This window comes from Chelonia mydas, chromosome 7 (assembly GCF_015237465.2).
Source record: "Chelonia mydas isolate rCheMyd1 chromosome 7, rCheMyd1.pri.v2, whole genome shotgun sequence".
Taxonomy (NCBI): Eukaryota; Metazoa; Chordata; order Testudines; family Cheloniidae; genus Chelonia; species Chelonia mydas.
The window spans coordinates 5,487,328-5,504,409 of record NC_057853.1 but is presented as its reverse complement, the minus strand read 5'-3'; the positions used below and the strand labels follow the sequence as shown (position 1 = coordinate 5,504,409).

The following is a 17,082-nucleotide window of genomic DNA, read 5'->3' as shown; positions in this document are numbered from 1 at the left end:
CCAATTTGTTAAAAGGGTAAACAAGATAACCTGGATAATTACAGCCAGACATTGATCCCAAGCAAGACAATGGAGCAGCTGATATGGGACTCAATTAATAAACAATTAAAGGAGGGTAATATAATTAATACTGATCACCATGGGTTAATGGAAACTAGATCCTGTCAAACTAACTTGATATTTTTTTAAATGAAATTACAAGTTTGGTTGATAAGGGTAGTAGCGTTGATGTAATATATTTAGACTTCTGTAAGGTGTTGACTTAGTATCACATGAAATTTTGATTACAAAACAAGGCAGACATTCAATGAATTAAAAACTGACTAACTGATAGGTCTTAAAATGTAACTGTAAACGGGGAGTCCTCATCAAGCAAGTGTATTTCCAGAGAGGTCTGCAGGGTCAATCTTTGGCCCTATTCTATTTAACATTTTTATCAATTACCTGGAAGAAAACATAATATCATCACTGATAAATTTTGCAGACACATAAATTGGGGGAGTGGTAAATAATGAAGAGGTCAGGTCACTGATTCAGAGCAATTTGGAATCACTTAGTAAACTGGGTACAAGCAAACAATCTGCATTTTAATATGGATAGATGTAAATATATACATCTAGGAACAAAGAAAGTAGGCCATACTTACAAGATGGGGGACTCTCTCCTGGGAAGCAGAGACTCTGAAAAAGATTTGGGGGTTGTGGTGGATAATCAGCTCAACATGAGCTCCCAATGTGACACTGTGGCCAAAAGAGCTATTGCAATCCTTGGATGAATAAAAAAGGGGAATCTCAAGTAGGAGTACAGAGGTTATTTTAGCTCTGTAGTTGGTACAGGAGTGACCACTGCTGGAATACTGTGTCCAGTTCTGGGGCCCACAATTCAAGAAGGATGTTGATAAACTGGAGAAGGTTCACAGAAGAGTCATGAGAATGATTATAGGATTAGAAAACATGACTGATAGTAATAGACTTAAGGAGATCCATTAAGGAGATCCATTTATTTATCTTAACAGAAGGTTAAAGGATGATTTCTATAATAATCATAAAAAAATTAAAAGCATAAAAAAGCTGGTTTGCACAGGAAAAATTAACTTAAGTAGCCTCAGCTCTTCAAATTTGTGCATAAAAGGCAAATAGAACAAATCCATTGTATTTTTAAGTTGTTTCACCATATCAAAAAAAAATACACACAAACAAGTAAAACACAATTGAAGGGGTAAAGGAGAGAAAAATTTAAGGGAGACCAGAGAATACTATCTCAAGGAATTTTGCTCCACATCATAAAATAATGCTGTTTTACCCAAGACTATATGAATACAGATAAACTGAAATTTGATCATCAAAAAAACCAGTTAGCATCTCCCAAAGTATATCAAACACATAGATAAAGACTCTTCTTACACAAAACCCTACTCATTCAAGTTACTCTCATATCCCCTATCTCATTGAGATAAATGAAGTTTGACTGAATGTTTGAGGTTTGACTGGTTTGCACAGAGAGCTTATTCTGGCTGTTTGGAAGGTCTCTTTACTTTTCACTGAAACCTGCATTTAACACCTGCATCTTATCAAAACATCACCAAGCTGCATCTGGTAGCACTTCAGTCTTGCTTTGCAACCCTGTGAATATCCTGTTCTTCATGTTTCTCACATCTGAACTATGAGAATACGATGTTTAAGAAAAAAATATATAGGTAAGTATGTCACAGTACCTTTAAAGTATGGTAAAACTCTGGGTTGATTTATCAGTTGATCGTCATCTGTTTGGATTGTGGAAGCTCTCTCTGACTTACAGTCGTTTAACTCTGAAATGAAATAAAAATATATGACTACTACAGTAATAGGAAATTTGCAATCTTATTTAGCTGACATTCCATAATTGCAATTTTTGCCTTGAAATATTAAAGTGCTCTAATACAATGCATTTTACCTATTTTACACCAGAGATTTAGTTTTTACAGTGAATTTAAATGTTAATATATATTGTAAACAGAGAATGTAATTCAGCATAACGTGCACAACACGTCTTTCAATGATAACCCACCAATTTCAGAACTAATATTTATTTAAAAATGCACCAATTTAAGTCTCAACCATCACACCAATAATAATATTAATTTAGATTAAAAATGTCTGTATCTAATTTAGATTCTAATCTTGCAAATAGGTGCATTGGTGTGGACTCTTATAAACATACAGAATCTGCTCCTATGTGTCTACAGCAGTTGTTCTCAAACTTTTGTACTGGTGACCCCTTTCACACTGCAAGCCTTTGAGTGTGACCCCCCCCCTTATAAATTAACAACACTTTTAAATATATTTTAAATGCTGGATGCAAAGCAGGGTTTGGGGTGGAGGCTGACAGTTAGCGAGCCCCCATGTGATAACCTCGTGACCCCCTGAGGGGTCCCGACCCCCAATTTGAGAACCCCTGGTCTACAGGTTCAGGGCCTTTGCAACTGTTTTTACACAAGATTTTTTTCCCTCCACAATGCAGCTCCACCAACGGTAGCAAAGAAGGGCCATTTGTGTACACTGGCCAACAGCGTTTTTACCACTGTGGCATGTAACTCAGGTGCCCCATGGTGATAATTTACATGTAACATTGTTCATTATTTCACCACTGACAAATTATGTAAAAGAATGAGTGAGAGAGAGAGAGAGAGAGAGAGAAGCATATTAAGGCCTTATTTACATTAATCTGTTTTTAAACCAGATAATTAAACCAGTGCAAGCCTCTGCATTGACACACTTGTTTTGTTTTAAGTTACAGAAATGTAGCTACTTACAGAGAGAGCTAGCTTCCAGTAATCCTCTCTGGTGCCCATTGTGAAAGGCAGTATAGGCACCCACAATATTACTTTTCTCTTTTGTATCTGCTAGGCCAGCCTTTTTGGTTTGTATTTGCACACTGCCTAACACAATTAGGCTGGACCCTCTAGGAACTATCATAATATAAATAATGGAATTTTATTAGGAAATAGAGAACCCTCTGCATGTAGATCTCCTCTATGTGGATGGTTGCCTAGGCGGACAAAAGAAAAAAAGTAATGTAGCCAGAAACTGTATTACCTTTCAGAATGTTCTATGGAGCAGAGACTTTTTGCCTTCTGCTTGCCTCATCAATAACCCATACACTTCTATGTAGAAAGAGTAGTTCTGCATGCATACAGGGCCCTCTATTTCCTAATAAAATTATATCATTTATATTGTGGTAGCACTTAGAAAGCCCAGGCTCTTTGTGCTAAGTACTATGGAAATATGAACCAAAAAGTCTATCCCCCAAAGAGCATACAAGCTTGTCTCCACTTACCGAGGGATTGACGCATGGTGATCGATCCACCGGGGGTCGATTTGGTGGGTCTAGTGAAGACCCGCTAAATCGACCACCGATCGCTCTCCCATCGACTCCGGTACTCCACCGGAATGAGAAGCATAAGGTAAGTCGACGGGAGAGTTTCTCCCGTTGACCCATCATGGTGTAGACACCGCAATATGTCCACCTAAGGCACCATTGACTCCAGATATGTTATTCATGTAACTGGAGTTGCGTAACTTAGGTTGACTTAGCCCCACAGTGTAGACCTGCCCCAAGTATAAGACAAGAGGTAAATACAACAAATATTATGGGATCAGATGTCAGAAATGAGGTTATTATAATCAGCGTGATAAACCGCGTTGTAAGCAGTTACCTAACCACTAATCAGTTTTTGTTGGTATCACAGTAGAGTTGAGTTTTAAGGAAGGATGTGAAGGAGGACAATGTGGTGGCTTTACAGATTTTTATGTGCAGTTTGGACCTTCGGTGCATAAGAGGTGGCAAGGAAAAAATAAGGTACTTGTTGGGAGCTTTTACAAATGAGCAATGAAGATTGGCACAGTTCGCAGAGAATACTGTAAAAGAGAGGACAGGGTGGGTGGAGATGAGCCACGATGGGCCTTATATGAGAAAAGCATTTGGGGCTTGATGTGATGGAGATGGGGAAAACCACGGAAAAGATATAAAGAGAAGAGTAACATGGTCAAAGCACCAAGCCCTACATTTTCAAAACAGCATGTCAGGTTTTAAGCCATACATCTCCCATGAAAAAAATCAATGAAAAAAGTATGGCTGCAAACTTGAAGGAATACTTTTAAAATTTGCTGTTAAAGAAAATAAAACAGGAGTAATGTTGCAATTGACCAGAGCAAAAGCTAAATCCCAGACAATACATATCAGCAGTTTAAGGAGAAATATCTTTACAAGAAAGTTGTAGTTAATAAAAATCAAACCAAAAGCCCATGAAAAACATTAAAAAGCCAGGAAATTGAAAGTTAGGGTTACAAAAAACTTTAACATTTGAAAGTATGGAAATTCAAATTTAAGGTAGCCAAACTACTGTTGTCCCTTTTCAAACCAAGCAGAAAGTCAAATTTCAGGGCACTGGGAACGTTCCAGTTGGAAATAGAAACTGATGGGAGTCAGATTTTTTTTGGATACAATCTTGTTTATTTACAAGGAATGCACAAGTCCTGCTTTCCCAAACGCAGGAGGAACCAAGAATAAAAGCAGCAGTTTCCTAGCTTACAGCCCGAAGCCTCGTTAGCCAACTCCAGACCCAAAAGTACCCTCTAGCTTTTTCCAGGGCCACACTGTGCTCCCTGGGTACTGCTTGGCTTTCTGGCCTTTTGCCTTTGCCTCTCCACTCTCTATATTCTTGTCTGTTCTTAGTTTGTGTATGTTCTCACACATCCACACACACCTGGTCACAGTACCCATTGGAACAAGAGCCTATTTGGTGCTAGTTTCTGGGCAGTCTCTAATAGCCCTTGTTTTAGGAGTGGCCCCTTAACTGTCTCTTACAACTATATTAAATGAAGGATGTGGTCGCACACATCGGTTTGTACAAGGTTTCCAGTCAATCCATAACAAGGCACCACCCAGCTCATACAAACAGCCCATGCCTCAGCTTTGCCAATCATCCCAATGAGGCCTAAAATGGTGACGCCCAATAACTCATCCCAAATAGAAAAAATATATATATAACAAATTACCAATGATACAAGATTCACTATTTACAGGTATACAGTATCCTTCTGTCAGGAGAAGTTTGCATCACATGAAAGAAGTTATTCCTACCCAAATCCCTTTTGGGCTTTTCTTTCCCTGGATTTCCCTTCAGCCACCAGTGAGGGACTCCTTTCAGTCAGCCCCTGAGGAATATCTAGTGTTTCTGTGGAATTGGTTGGCTGAGGCAGACCCAGCCCATTCTGTTTGAATGGGAGATTGATCTCTGTAACAACTTTTCCAGCCTCAACTTCCACAAATACATTCTCAGATTTAGGGGGTAGGCAGCTGAAATCCTGTCCCCCAAACTGTAAGCACTAGTATCTAGGTCTAATATGAAAGGGGTTTGAAACACAGATAAGCCAAGACAGGAGCAGTCCCAAAAGCCCTTTTCAACTTTGAAAATGCTAAATAACACCCTACTGACAAATGAAATGATTTTTTCCTTCTTCGCTATTTGCTACTTGCCAGAAACATTCAGCAAATAAACAGGGATCAGTTCTTCTTCCAGACCCACAAGAACTTTGGCAGCTAAGGTTTCCCTGAAATCCCGGGTCTCCAAACAGGTTTTAACCACTGCCCACCACTCCTTTGCTGAAAAGCTACCACAGCGTATAGCTGTTATAATTGTTTCTACCGCCTGGGGCAGGACAATTTATTCACTGCAAACCACTTGCCTACAAACCATTTGTCCCACCTGGGCCATATCTTTAAAGGGCATTTCCACAGACTGAATTTATAAGACATCTTTTCTGGCATTGATTACACAGTTATTAGCCATAACACAATCCAAGCCAGTTCTGAGCTCAATCCCCATTTCAGCCACTCCGATTTCTTGTTCAAATTCCAGAGGTGCAATCTTCCACCACAATTTTCCTAAATTTTGGATGAATGCCCTGCCCCAGTCACTATGTCCATTTGCGTCCAGTTTGACGGTTCAGTTTTGGATCCCCGGTTCCCTTGCCTTTTTTGCATGTCTTGTTTAATATCTGTTTATAATTGAGCCTGTGTCAATCACCGTTATGTTTTTTACAGATTCTATTACACATTCAATAGCCAACCCCCCCTTATTGCTATTTAACTGCCCAGATCTAAACAAAAACTGGGGCTGATCCTAGTATCTCCACCAAACTTTACTCCCTCAGTTTGGGGTACCCCCATTTCCTGAATTGGAAGAGAGAGGTTTTCACTCAACACTTGCGACAGTCTGTCTTGGCCTGTCATAACTTTAGACAAGTACTTTTATTTGTGTCCAATTTTGTCACAATACCAGCATTTAATTGAACCGTTTCCTTTAATTTTTTGCAATACTGCCAATTTTCCTTGTTTTACAAATTATCATCAGATTTTTTTAATCATACAATAAGGTCATGAGCCACATTAGAATCCCCTCATTCATCATGCATATTTGACGCAGCGCTGTACTTACAGAGCTCATGGCGATCAGCTTCCACCTCTGCGGCACTGCTGCAAGGAAAGACTGAAGTTCTGTGGCAAATTCCATCACCTCTCACAGTGTCTTTGGCATTCTTTTGCAGATCTTGATCAGCAAGTCCAAGTCCAGCTAAGCATCCCCAAATTGGTCCACTGCCAGTGTATCCTGAAAGGCCTCAGTGGTATCAAGGTATGCCAGGAACACTAGTCTCCGCAGGCCCTCTGCCATTTCAGGTGGGTTTTTTCTTTCCCTCTTCTATATCTTAGCTGAGCCCTGGCTTGCTCCAATTGATGGGTAGCTCCAAACCGCCTATCAAGGGCTTGTACCAGGTCTGGACAACTCTGGGCAAGTCTACACTCAGTGCAACATCAGCGCAGCTGCACCAATGCCGACAGGAGAGCACTTTCCCATCAGCATAATTATTCCACCTCCGTGAGAGGGAACAGCGCTTAGGTCGCTATCACTTGCGTCGCTCGGGGGGTGTCTTTTTCACACCCTGAGTGACGTAAGTTACATCGACTTAAGCGGCAGTGTAGACCAGCCCTCAATCTCTTTTCTGGGGGGTAAATTTTGCAGCACAATCAAAGCTGGGCCACTCAAGTTGGGTGCAGTAACCCCCCTTTCAGTTCCTCGCCACAGCCATTCATTTGAACTATAATGTTGAACTGAGCCAAATAAACCTCTCAGGGAGTTTCTCCCTTGAGATAATGACTTTTGAATTATCTGAGGTAGGACAGCATGACCTCTCCCCTCTGGGCCTCTGTGGGTAACAAATGGGGTAGAAAACTGTTATAAACATCTGGTCTTACCCAAGTCATCTGGCTGCCCCAATTCCTCATCCAGGTGCTGCCTTCCATTACAAAGGGTGACCCTTTGATTTCCTTCTGTAGCTGAATTTTTAGCTCTGTAAATCCTTGCTTCAGCTTCTCTCGGTTGGCAAGCTCCAGACTGGCCAAGGTTTGCTCAGACACCACTATTTCATGGAATAACTTCTGGTCTGTGGCAGTCAGATTGCTGGTCACCTCATCAATCCATTTTATCATTCCAGCCTGGGTGTGTTGCAGCTGGGTTTCCAGACGCTGTATAGTTGTTGCTCCAGAGATTTCACCTCCATTTGCAAGTCATCTCTGAACCATTTCTGGCTACCTCCAGATGATTTAATTAATAGAATCATAGAATATCAGGGTTGGAAGAGACCTCAGGAGGTCATCTAGTCCAACCTCCTGCTAAAAGCAGGACCAACACCAACTAAATCATCCCAGCCAGGGCTTTGTCAAGCCTGACCTTAAAAACCTCTAAGGAAGGAGATTCCACCACCTCCCTAGGTAACCCATTCCAGTGCTTCACCACCCTCCTAGTGAAATAGTGTTTCTTAATATCCAACCTAAACCTCCCCCACTGCAACATGAGACCATTGCTCCTTGTTCTGTCATCTGCCACCACTGAGAACAGCCGAGCTCCACCCTCTTCGGAACCCCCCTTCAGGTAGTTGAAAGCAGCTATCAAATCCCCCTTTACTCTTCTCTTCTGCAGACTAAACAAGCCCAGTTCCCTCAGCCTCTCCTCGTAAGTCATGTGCCCCAGCCCCCTAATAATTTTCATTGCCCTCCACAAATTCCTTTTGTGAAGCCTCCAGCTCCTGTTTTAGGTACTGTTTTAAATCCCATTGGCCGCTTGTCTGTAAGCGCCTTCATTACTTGTTCCATCTTCATTCAGGAGAAACACCAGCTCACAATCTTTCCTCCGAAATTGGATCCCATTACTAACACCAGTGTTGCCCTTTTGACTCAAGCAGCTAGTTACATTTCAGAGTCTTGAGACATTCCAGTTGGAAACAGAAATAGATGGAGTCTGGTATTTTCTTTCATGCAATCTACTTTATTTACACTCCTTGTAAATAAAAAAAAGGTCCTGCTTCTCCAAATGCAGGAGAACCACAAACAGAAGGAGCAGTTTCTTAGATTACAGTCTCAAGACTCATTATGCAACATCAGACCCAAAAGCTCTCTCTAGTTTTTCCCAGGGTTACACTGTGCTCACAGACTACCGCTTGGCTTTCTTGCTTGTTCCCTCTGCCTCTCGTTCTGTTCTGCCTGTTCTCTGTGTGTTCTCTCACACACCTGGTCACAGTACCCACTGGAATCCCCCCACCCATATGGTGTTAGTTTCTGGGCAGACTCTAATAGCTCTTGTTTTAGGTGTTGCCCCTTAACAGTCTCTTACAACTATCTTAAATGAAGGGTGAGTTCTCATATCAGTTTGAATGAGGTTTTAACTCAACCCACTACAAGGTTTCACCCAGCTCATAACTCTACCTTAATGACCCTACAAACACACCATTGTCCAATCCTCCTTTATTTGCAGTTGGAAGATCGTCAAAACCGTGCATCACAAAACATATCTGCATTCTAGAACTTGATCCCCTGGTCAGTTAGCCAATGTCCAAGTTTGATGACCTTTAGGGAATACTACAATGGCCATCTGTTTACCTAGGGATTCTTGAATAAGGGTTTGGACATAAGGGTAGAAAAATGGCCCCAATACTGGGCCGTTTCTGGCCTCTTTCTATTGCAGGAATAGTGTAACAAGGCCAGCTCTCCCGACCTGGAAAGTCCCCAAGAGCAGGGTTGGTACAATGGCCCTAAACCAGTGCCCTCTCATAGCTGCGCCCCACAGACTAAGGGTGTGCCAGGGCAAGAGGGCTGTTGGATGAGGGACTTATAAGCACAGTGCAATGAACTATGGCTATTCAGGGCTGCTGGATGGTCCTTTAGGGACTACTGTAGCCCAAGAGTAAGACAGAGCATCTCTTGGGGCTGAATCAGCACCCTGCAGCCCCACAACTCTAGAGGTGCAAAGATGGAATTAGGAATATAAACAATACAAAAAAAATCAATTTATTATCCTGCCCCTTAGATATAAAATCCATTTTTACATTTACAGATTATGGAATCAAAATATAAGGACGATGTTTTAAATGGATCCCCCAAACGGAAAGTAAGACAGAATCTTGAGATTTACCTTTTATTCAGCTGCTCATGATTCCATAGTATTGTAATTTATACTAACTGTGAAGGTGCTTCCCATTGGGACTTGGATATTTACTGTGCATTGTTACAAACAAAGCACCATCGAATTCCCAGTGCAAAGGTACAAGATTTTTCCTCAAAATACATTGAAGTTTTTCTTAAACATTTTCATAAATATCTTTACAGATAATCAGATTGTTGCCACTAATATCTGACAGTCAACAGACGACCATCAAAATCTTTTTTGTAACTATCTCAAAATTTTGGTAATGAAAACCTATCAAGTAAATTATTCACAATAAAGTTCACTTAAAGCCTTTTTACTTGTATGTCTGCTGTTTTTATCTGTATAATTATTGCACACATATGTCCAAATTTATTGTTTTTGCCCAAACAGCCAATTATATAGTTTTGCCAGTGATTTCCACTTCATCTTCAGTAATTTTCCTTTTAATTTCTAGAGCTTACTCAACAGTAGGCAGTAAGGTTAATGCTATAATAAGATGTCTTTGCATACTTGCTTCAGCTGTTTAAGTAAGTATAAAACACAGACTGGGAAAATACATCATCATTTTGGAAACAGCGAATGAAAATCTGGTTGCAGTTTCCCCATATAAACAGGCAAGTCTACTTTATATTCTAAAGTACTGTATCTTATGGTATTATTTAAGCCACCATTTGAAGGTTCAGCACACAAACAACATTAGCAGCCAGCTAGGACAGATAAAGACAACTGAATAATATTTTTATATTTTATGCAATATTTCATTTGTGAATAACTGCAGAAAAACAAAGTGAAAATATAGTTTATATTTTTGATGCTATACGAATATTCAATGCTGATCACAACTTCTTATATCAACAACTCCTGAAGTATTCTATACAAAAGACTGTTAGGCAAACACTACTAGATTCCATGACTTTCCATATATCAATGTTAAAAAAAAAACCCTTTATGCACCATTTTAAAAAAACAAAAGGAGAAAAGCACATTATGTCAAACAAGGAGTACTTAAAATTAAAAACATAACCACACACACACACACTTTGCAAGTGAGGGCATATCTAATCAAGACAATAGAGAGCATATGATTAGACAATTTACAAAATGTAGTATTGAGCTTCCATTCCATGTAAAAGACAGATAGTGGATTATTCAAAGTACACAGTTATGGTTACTACAAATTTAAGATTTTAAATTAGCTCTCTGGGTATATCACTATTTTAAGTTGTTGCAGATCAAAATCTGTACATTTTAAAATTACTACCTTGTAGTAATATAAATATACTAGCAATATGATATTCAGATGAATATCATCTGAAAAATTGATTTATTATTTAGGTGCTATATCACTAACCTTAAAAGAGACGTTGGTTCTTATACAGGTACATCACTGTTCTCAATGTAAACAAAGGACAGTGGCATGCACCCCAGGCTAAGGATGTCAGCATTTTTCAAACACCTTTCTGACTGTTCTATTTTATGGTGATGCAATTTGACCTACATTTTCAATGGCTAGAGACAGAGAAATACAAAAGGGAGAGATGGAGAAGAGAGACACATTTTCTGTCCTCACCCTCCATTAACGAGATCTTTGTCCCTGAAAGGAGTCTTAATAGGGAAGAGATGAGGTGAAATATCTTAGTAGTAAATTTTGAATAGAAAGCTCAAAAATGGGATGATAAGAAAAAATAAGATTTTTCTATGATCCTGTGCCCTCAATAAGCAAAGCAGAATGTAATGTAGAATCAATGTTAGATGCTAGAAATAGGAAAGCTCATTTTATTCAATTAGACCTCCCATCAGAAGAGATAATGGGGTCTCTTTCTTGACATACCAACACACAATCCTGGCAAAATTCCAACAATACCTAGCCCTGTTCTTTACTGTACGTGAAGTTTTCATGCAAAACTGTACTAGATCATTGTCAACTCTCACAAAGCCAGGATTTTAAGTACCACATGTATCCTGTTAGTTGGACTATGGCTAAAAATCTTTCCAGCCTAGAATTTCTTTCAACAATTACTGTGGCAGCTCATCCTCCCCTAGTGTCTACTGTCAGTTTTACCAATTTATGTCTAATTTTAATCACTTATAATCTATCCCAAAGCATGTAAAAAAACCCATACTGTTTAAAGTAAAACCCACTAGCACAAATAAACTTAAGTACAGAAAAACCCAGTGAAAACAGTGGTACAAAACCAGGCTGTCAGTATTCAAATAATGCCTCCCTATCGTCAAGTATTCCTAAATCAGCCATATACATTCACTTAATACTAAAACATGATATAATGAATGTGATATTTTCAGTTTAAATGGTTTTATAGTTTTACACTGAAGACAGAGAAAAAGTTTTAAATGCTTTTTCATTCTATTGTAACTAAAAATAGCTTTGCTTTTAAAATACATTTTTTCTCTCTTTCAGCTAAGCTATTGTAGTTGCAATGTCAGCTGCTTGCTATTATGCAGTCACTGGTGTAAAATAAAATTGGATCTTTACATTGCAAGATCTTTGGCTGTCATTTTTCTGCATGTCTGTAGAGTGCCAACCACCACCCTCATCCCTGGAGTGGTGGTCTTTACTACAATACACATAAACAGTAATAAGAGAAACTGCTGTAATGCATCAAAACTAAGGGACAGGTTTTGATCTTATTTACACCATTGTAAATCCAGTGTCTTCAAAGACATTTCTCTGGATTTACACCACTGTAAACGAGAGCAGAAACTGGCACTAAGTGTCGTTTTAAGCCACAAAATCAATACAAAGTTTAGATTAACTCCTAGTATTGACCACTAAGGGCAGGTCTACACTTAAAATGATGCATCGCAGCTGCATTGCTGTAGCGCTTTAATGGTGACTCTACTACACCAACACGAGAGCTTTGCCTGTCAGCCTGGGAGAGGTGGTTGTTGCTATGTCGATGGGAGAATCCCTCCCATAGTACTGTCTATGCCCAGAGTTAGGTCGGTATCATTGCGTCGCTGAGGACTTTTCACACCCCTAAGAAACCTAGTTATACCGATGTAAGTTTGTAGTGTAGACCTAGCCTAAGATATTACAAGGATAACTTTCTTGTTTATGAGGGAATAGCTATATCTTGGGCTGCAAGCCTCCTTGCCCAGTAGGGACTAAGTAGCTCTTTTCCTCCCTCCAGTGCTGCTGCCTCTGCTGTCATAGCAGTGTTACAGGAAACCATTCAGAGGTGGCTTGGGTGGGAAGGCAGAGAGCATCTTGGTGGGGGCAGGGAGTGAAGGGGAGAAGGTAAACTTACAGCCTACCATGCCTCAACAGAGAAAGGGCATACAGTAAAATCAAGGGAGGTGGACACAAGCTGGAGAGGGGAATAAAGCAAAGATGAAGGAAAGGAATTAATTGTAAGAGGGTTGGAGGGAGATGTGGAGAGAACCAGGAGGACTCTGTAGAGGGCAGTCCCTGGATGTGGAGAAAGACAGGGTTGAAGGAAATACTTCCTAAATGTATGAATTCCCCATACCTCTCCAAAACAAAATTAAAGCCATGTATTCCTCCACTCCTATTATCCCTCTGTCTAAATATTCTTTATCTGGCTTTCACCAGATGAGCAAAAGTCTCGTCACCACAAAAAGTATACTATATTTTAGTTTCAAACAACTATGTAAACAGACTTAGGAAGGAGATGCTGGGATTTTTCTGTTGTAAACACAAATTTACTTCAGTTACTCTGAAGTTTCCCTTTCTGACTCAGAGGGAAAGGGTGCAATGATTCACAGGGTTTTCTTAATTATTTTGCCCATTATTGAAACACTTTTCTTTTTGTCTGTTTCATATTCATAGTCACATGTTCTTTTGTGTTTGGTTGGTTGCTTGGTTTTTGGGGTATTCCTATTGTTTCAGGATTCTGCTTCAGTTAGAGGGAGAGAAGCTGAAATCGTATATTTGTTGCTGTCCAACAGCTTAAAAATTCCAAGTACAAGAGCCAATCAGAGTAAAGAGAAAAAAAATTTACAGTGATCCCTCCAATCTAACTGACTAATGACTGCCGTCAGAATATAGCAATTCACATAAAGTACTTAGTGGTTACTGAGAAAAACCATATAGGGATTACAGTCCCTAAAACCATGAGTCATGCCATCAAAATGATAGACTGATGATAGAGATTGGCTTAAATATCATGAATTCTTTTAAAAAGTTATATTTTTGCATTTAAAGTGCAGTCAGGTCATGTTTTCAGGCTTTACTCTGCAACAACAAGGGCTAGAAACTTACTTCTTTTTAAAGTAAAATGATATATATACCTGGCCCTAGAAGCTAGGCTTATAAGAAACACACCAAATATTGCAAGACTCATGATAAAATCATGAGAACTGGCAACACTATGATTATGCAAACCACACACCCAGAACTAGAAAGCGGGGAATTGCATAACTGGGAGGGGGGAAAACATACAGTTTTACAACATAATAGCAGCATTCCAATAGTTTGGTTGGGACAATTCCATTTCAGTAAAACACGTGTTGTAGATGAAGAAAACTAAAATGTTACTATGATGCTTCTCAATTAATCCAGCTGTTTAGAGGTTTTGTTTTTTGGTACCACTTTAGAGTCTATGATCAGGAACTCCCTAGTTATGTCCGCTCTAACAAAACAAAACACAATACAAAAATAACAAAAAACAAACACCCCCAGTCAAACTTATGTACATGACATTTTATGAACACATATATGCCATGTTAAAAACCTGAATGAAAAGTTTCCTCATTAAATGAATGTTTAGTTCATAGTTTAGTAAAGCTAAATTTTAAGCCCCTGAACACAGCAGTGTCACTGCCGAAATGCTTAACCTTAACACTGATGACACTGATGAACCTTAACACTGATGCAGGGGAATGGACTAGATGACCTCTCAAGGTCCCTTCCAGTCCTACGATTCTATGACATTTGTGAGATTAGACATTAAATTAGTACCACAAATCTGTTTTTAAAAAGCTCAGTATTTGTATTTTATGAAATATATTCCAAAAGGCCTAAGTTTAGCAAAGTTCTTAAATATGTGAGTCGTCCCCCTGAAGTTAATAGGACTACTCACACGCTTAACAATAGACACATGCTTAAGTACTTTGCTGAATCACAGCAAAAAGGCCAAAAACATGATAAACATTTAATAGCTAACTTCTAAATGCTACTCTTAATCTAGTGAAGCAATTTAATATGGCATTTAAAATCCTGTTATTGATCAAATAACTACTGGCTAGTCAGGAAAAGTATTAGAGGAAGAGAGTTTGGTTAATCTCTCTCCTCAAAAAAAAATAATAATAATTTGCAAATTTAACTTCATTTCATTATATGTCAATTATTCTTGGCAAATGATACACTCAAACAATACTTCCAATCTGTATAAGTACCTGCTAATACCTTGTGCAGTTGGTGCAATTATTTCTTAACACCAGAATCACTGCTATTAGTCTCCGATGAGGAAAACAGTTCACTAGTTTCTTCATTCTTCTTCTGTTCAAGGTCGAACACACTGGGAATGAAGCATTATAAAAACACTGCAAACTTCTTTACAGCTTTATCATTGTTGTAGCAGATATACCAGTTCAGTGTTATTCAGTACACTTCCTACTGACTGTTACTCCCACCAAGAAATGAACACATGCCAACGGCTGATACATTCACAGATAAAGTGGAATTAAATGGGATTAAGAAACTCACTGTTCACACGGTTAGCTATTTATGAACCAAATGATCTACCTGTAGTCTTTTGAAATCAACTATTTCTATCCCCTGCACATGTGCAACCACTATAATAATTGTTCACAGAGAAATATACTTACACCACAGTTCTTCCCAACAAGGCACTGCATGAAGCCCCCCGTACGTTTCTCAAGCAGAAATGACAGCTTTACAATTGGACTGGATATAAAAGAGTGCAGTGATACCTAAACAAAGAGGAGGGCAGGTACTCTTAACAGGACACAGAATTTAGAGGATTAGGTGTCAAAAATAAAATGCTTAGGGAAACACAATCGTTCTTGGTGTTGCTTTGATGGTCCCTCCCCCACTGACAGCTAAAATTCAATTGTTGCATTTCGCCCCCTTCCCTGATCTTGTAAAAATTTCTGAAGCATGGGCAGTTATAATTCTGCTCAACTGGAACCAAGGAGGCAAAAAGGGAATCAGTCTCCTCAGTCACTGCCCTCCTCCCCATAACTCACTCTTCTATTTTACCCTGAAATGATGGACAACTCCATGGGCATTTCCCCACCACTAAAAAAGAAAACAAGTGGAGTAAAAAGACAAAGATCAAGAAGAGAGTACATAAATGAGGCAGAGGAATTGTAATATAAGATGTATTAGACCAACAGTCCTAAGGCATGTAGGTGTTAGGAGAGTTCCAGGCCCTGGATGAATAGACAAAGCACATTTTTCTTAAAATCTAGCCCATGATCTTCTTTCCCTCCAATACACACACACACACACACACACACCCATAAACACAATTTGTTTTTCTCCTTTTAAATTTTTCAGTGCACTGTATTTTTGAGAATCCATAAATAAAATCATTTTCATACCAGAAATATTTGATATAAAATAACAGCAGAGTATCAGGATAAAACCAGGTGACAGAGCCAACATAGTGACTATCCCTCAGGTCCTCCATCCAGCACAGGGGGATGGTCAAAAAGAAGAGAGCGTAGCCATAGAACTGCTACAATGAGCTGAACATTGTCTGCCATAACTTCCAGGTGGAGCAAATGAAAGCCACACTGTTGCAACCTAAGATCAGCCTGGTGTGCCAAGGTGTAGATGTGACTTACAGCCCTCTGTATATCCCCAGTCTCCCAGATCTGTGCTAGGCACAAAACAAACAGTCGTAAGGATCTGGAGCAAAGTTTATTTTAAAAAAATAGAAAGGCAAGTGTATAAATAATTAAAAATGGAAATATGGGATAAAATAATTTTCAAAAGCAAACATGGAATTCCATGATTAAGTATAAAAACTAGAAAAATGTAAAAAGCCAAGAGATAATAACTTTAAAAACAATACAGGCAAAAGTTAAATATAAACGTATAGATAAAAGGCATATATATCCATTTTACAGATAGAAAACCAAAAGCACAAAGATGACGTGATTTGCAGCAGGCCAATGGCAGTGCCAGAACACTGCCTCCCACACAAAATTTAAAAAAGACAAGGAAAAGGTTAACATACAAAACAAGGAACACTCGCCTAGGATTAACAATAAAAATAGAGGCAGTGGAGATTAGGTATGTGATACAGCAACAAAAAAAATAGGAATTTATAATAGGTATTTTTCTCCTAAAGAAAAAAAAATAAAACTAGTGATGTGTGCAAACATCACTCTGATCACTTTGCTTGTATACGGTTTCCCTTTTTCCATTCCCTTTGGCCCTTAGCCTGCAAGCTGCTCCACAAAGGCAGAGCTCTGTAATCATACAAAACGGTACGAGTGCTGCACAGTGATTCACATGCAGAGATGAGTTTACAGGACTGGGGCCTTCACCTTTTCATTTATTTTTAGACCATAAGCTCCTTGGGCCAGAAACTGTTTCTATTTATATG

General features: G+C 39.1%; 1 protein-coding gene across 2 annotated transcripts in view; it reads right to left on the bottom strand.

Annotated features, from left to right (window-relative positions):
• Positions 1-6,967, bottom strand: part of ATXN7 (ataxin 7) — a 104,575-nt gene extending 97,608 nt beyond the window's left edge. The window contains exons 1-2 of one of the 2 annotated variants that reach the window (XM_037903615.2): positions 6,479-6,967; positions 1,715-1,807 (exon numbers count right to left, since the gene is read on the bottom strand). The gene's annotated coding sequence lies outside the window, so the exon portion shown is untranslated. The remainder of the gene's footprint in view (positions 1-1,714; positions 1,808-6,478) is intronic. The other variant, XM_037903618.2, reaches the window with a different exon arrangement.
• Between the last annotated feature and the right edge of the window lie 10,115 nt (positions 6,968-17,082).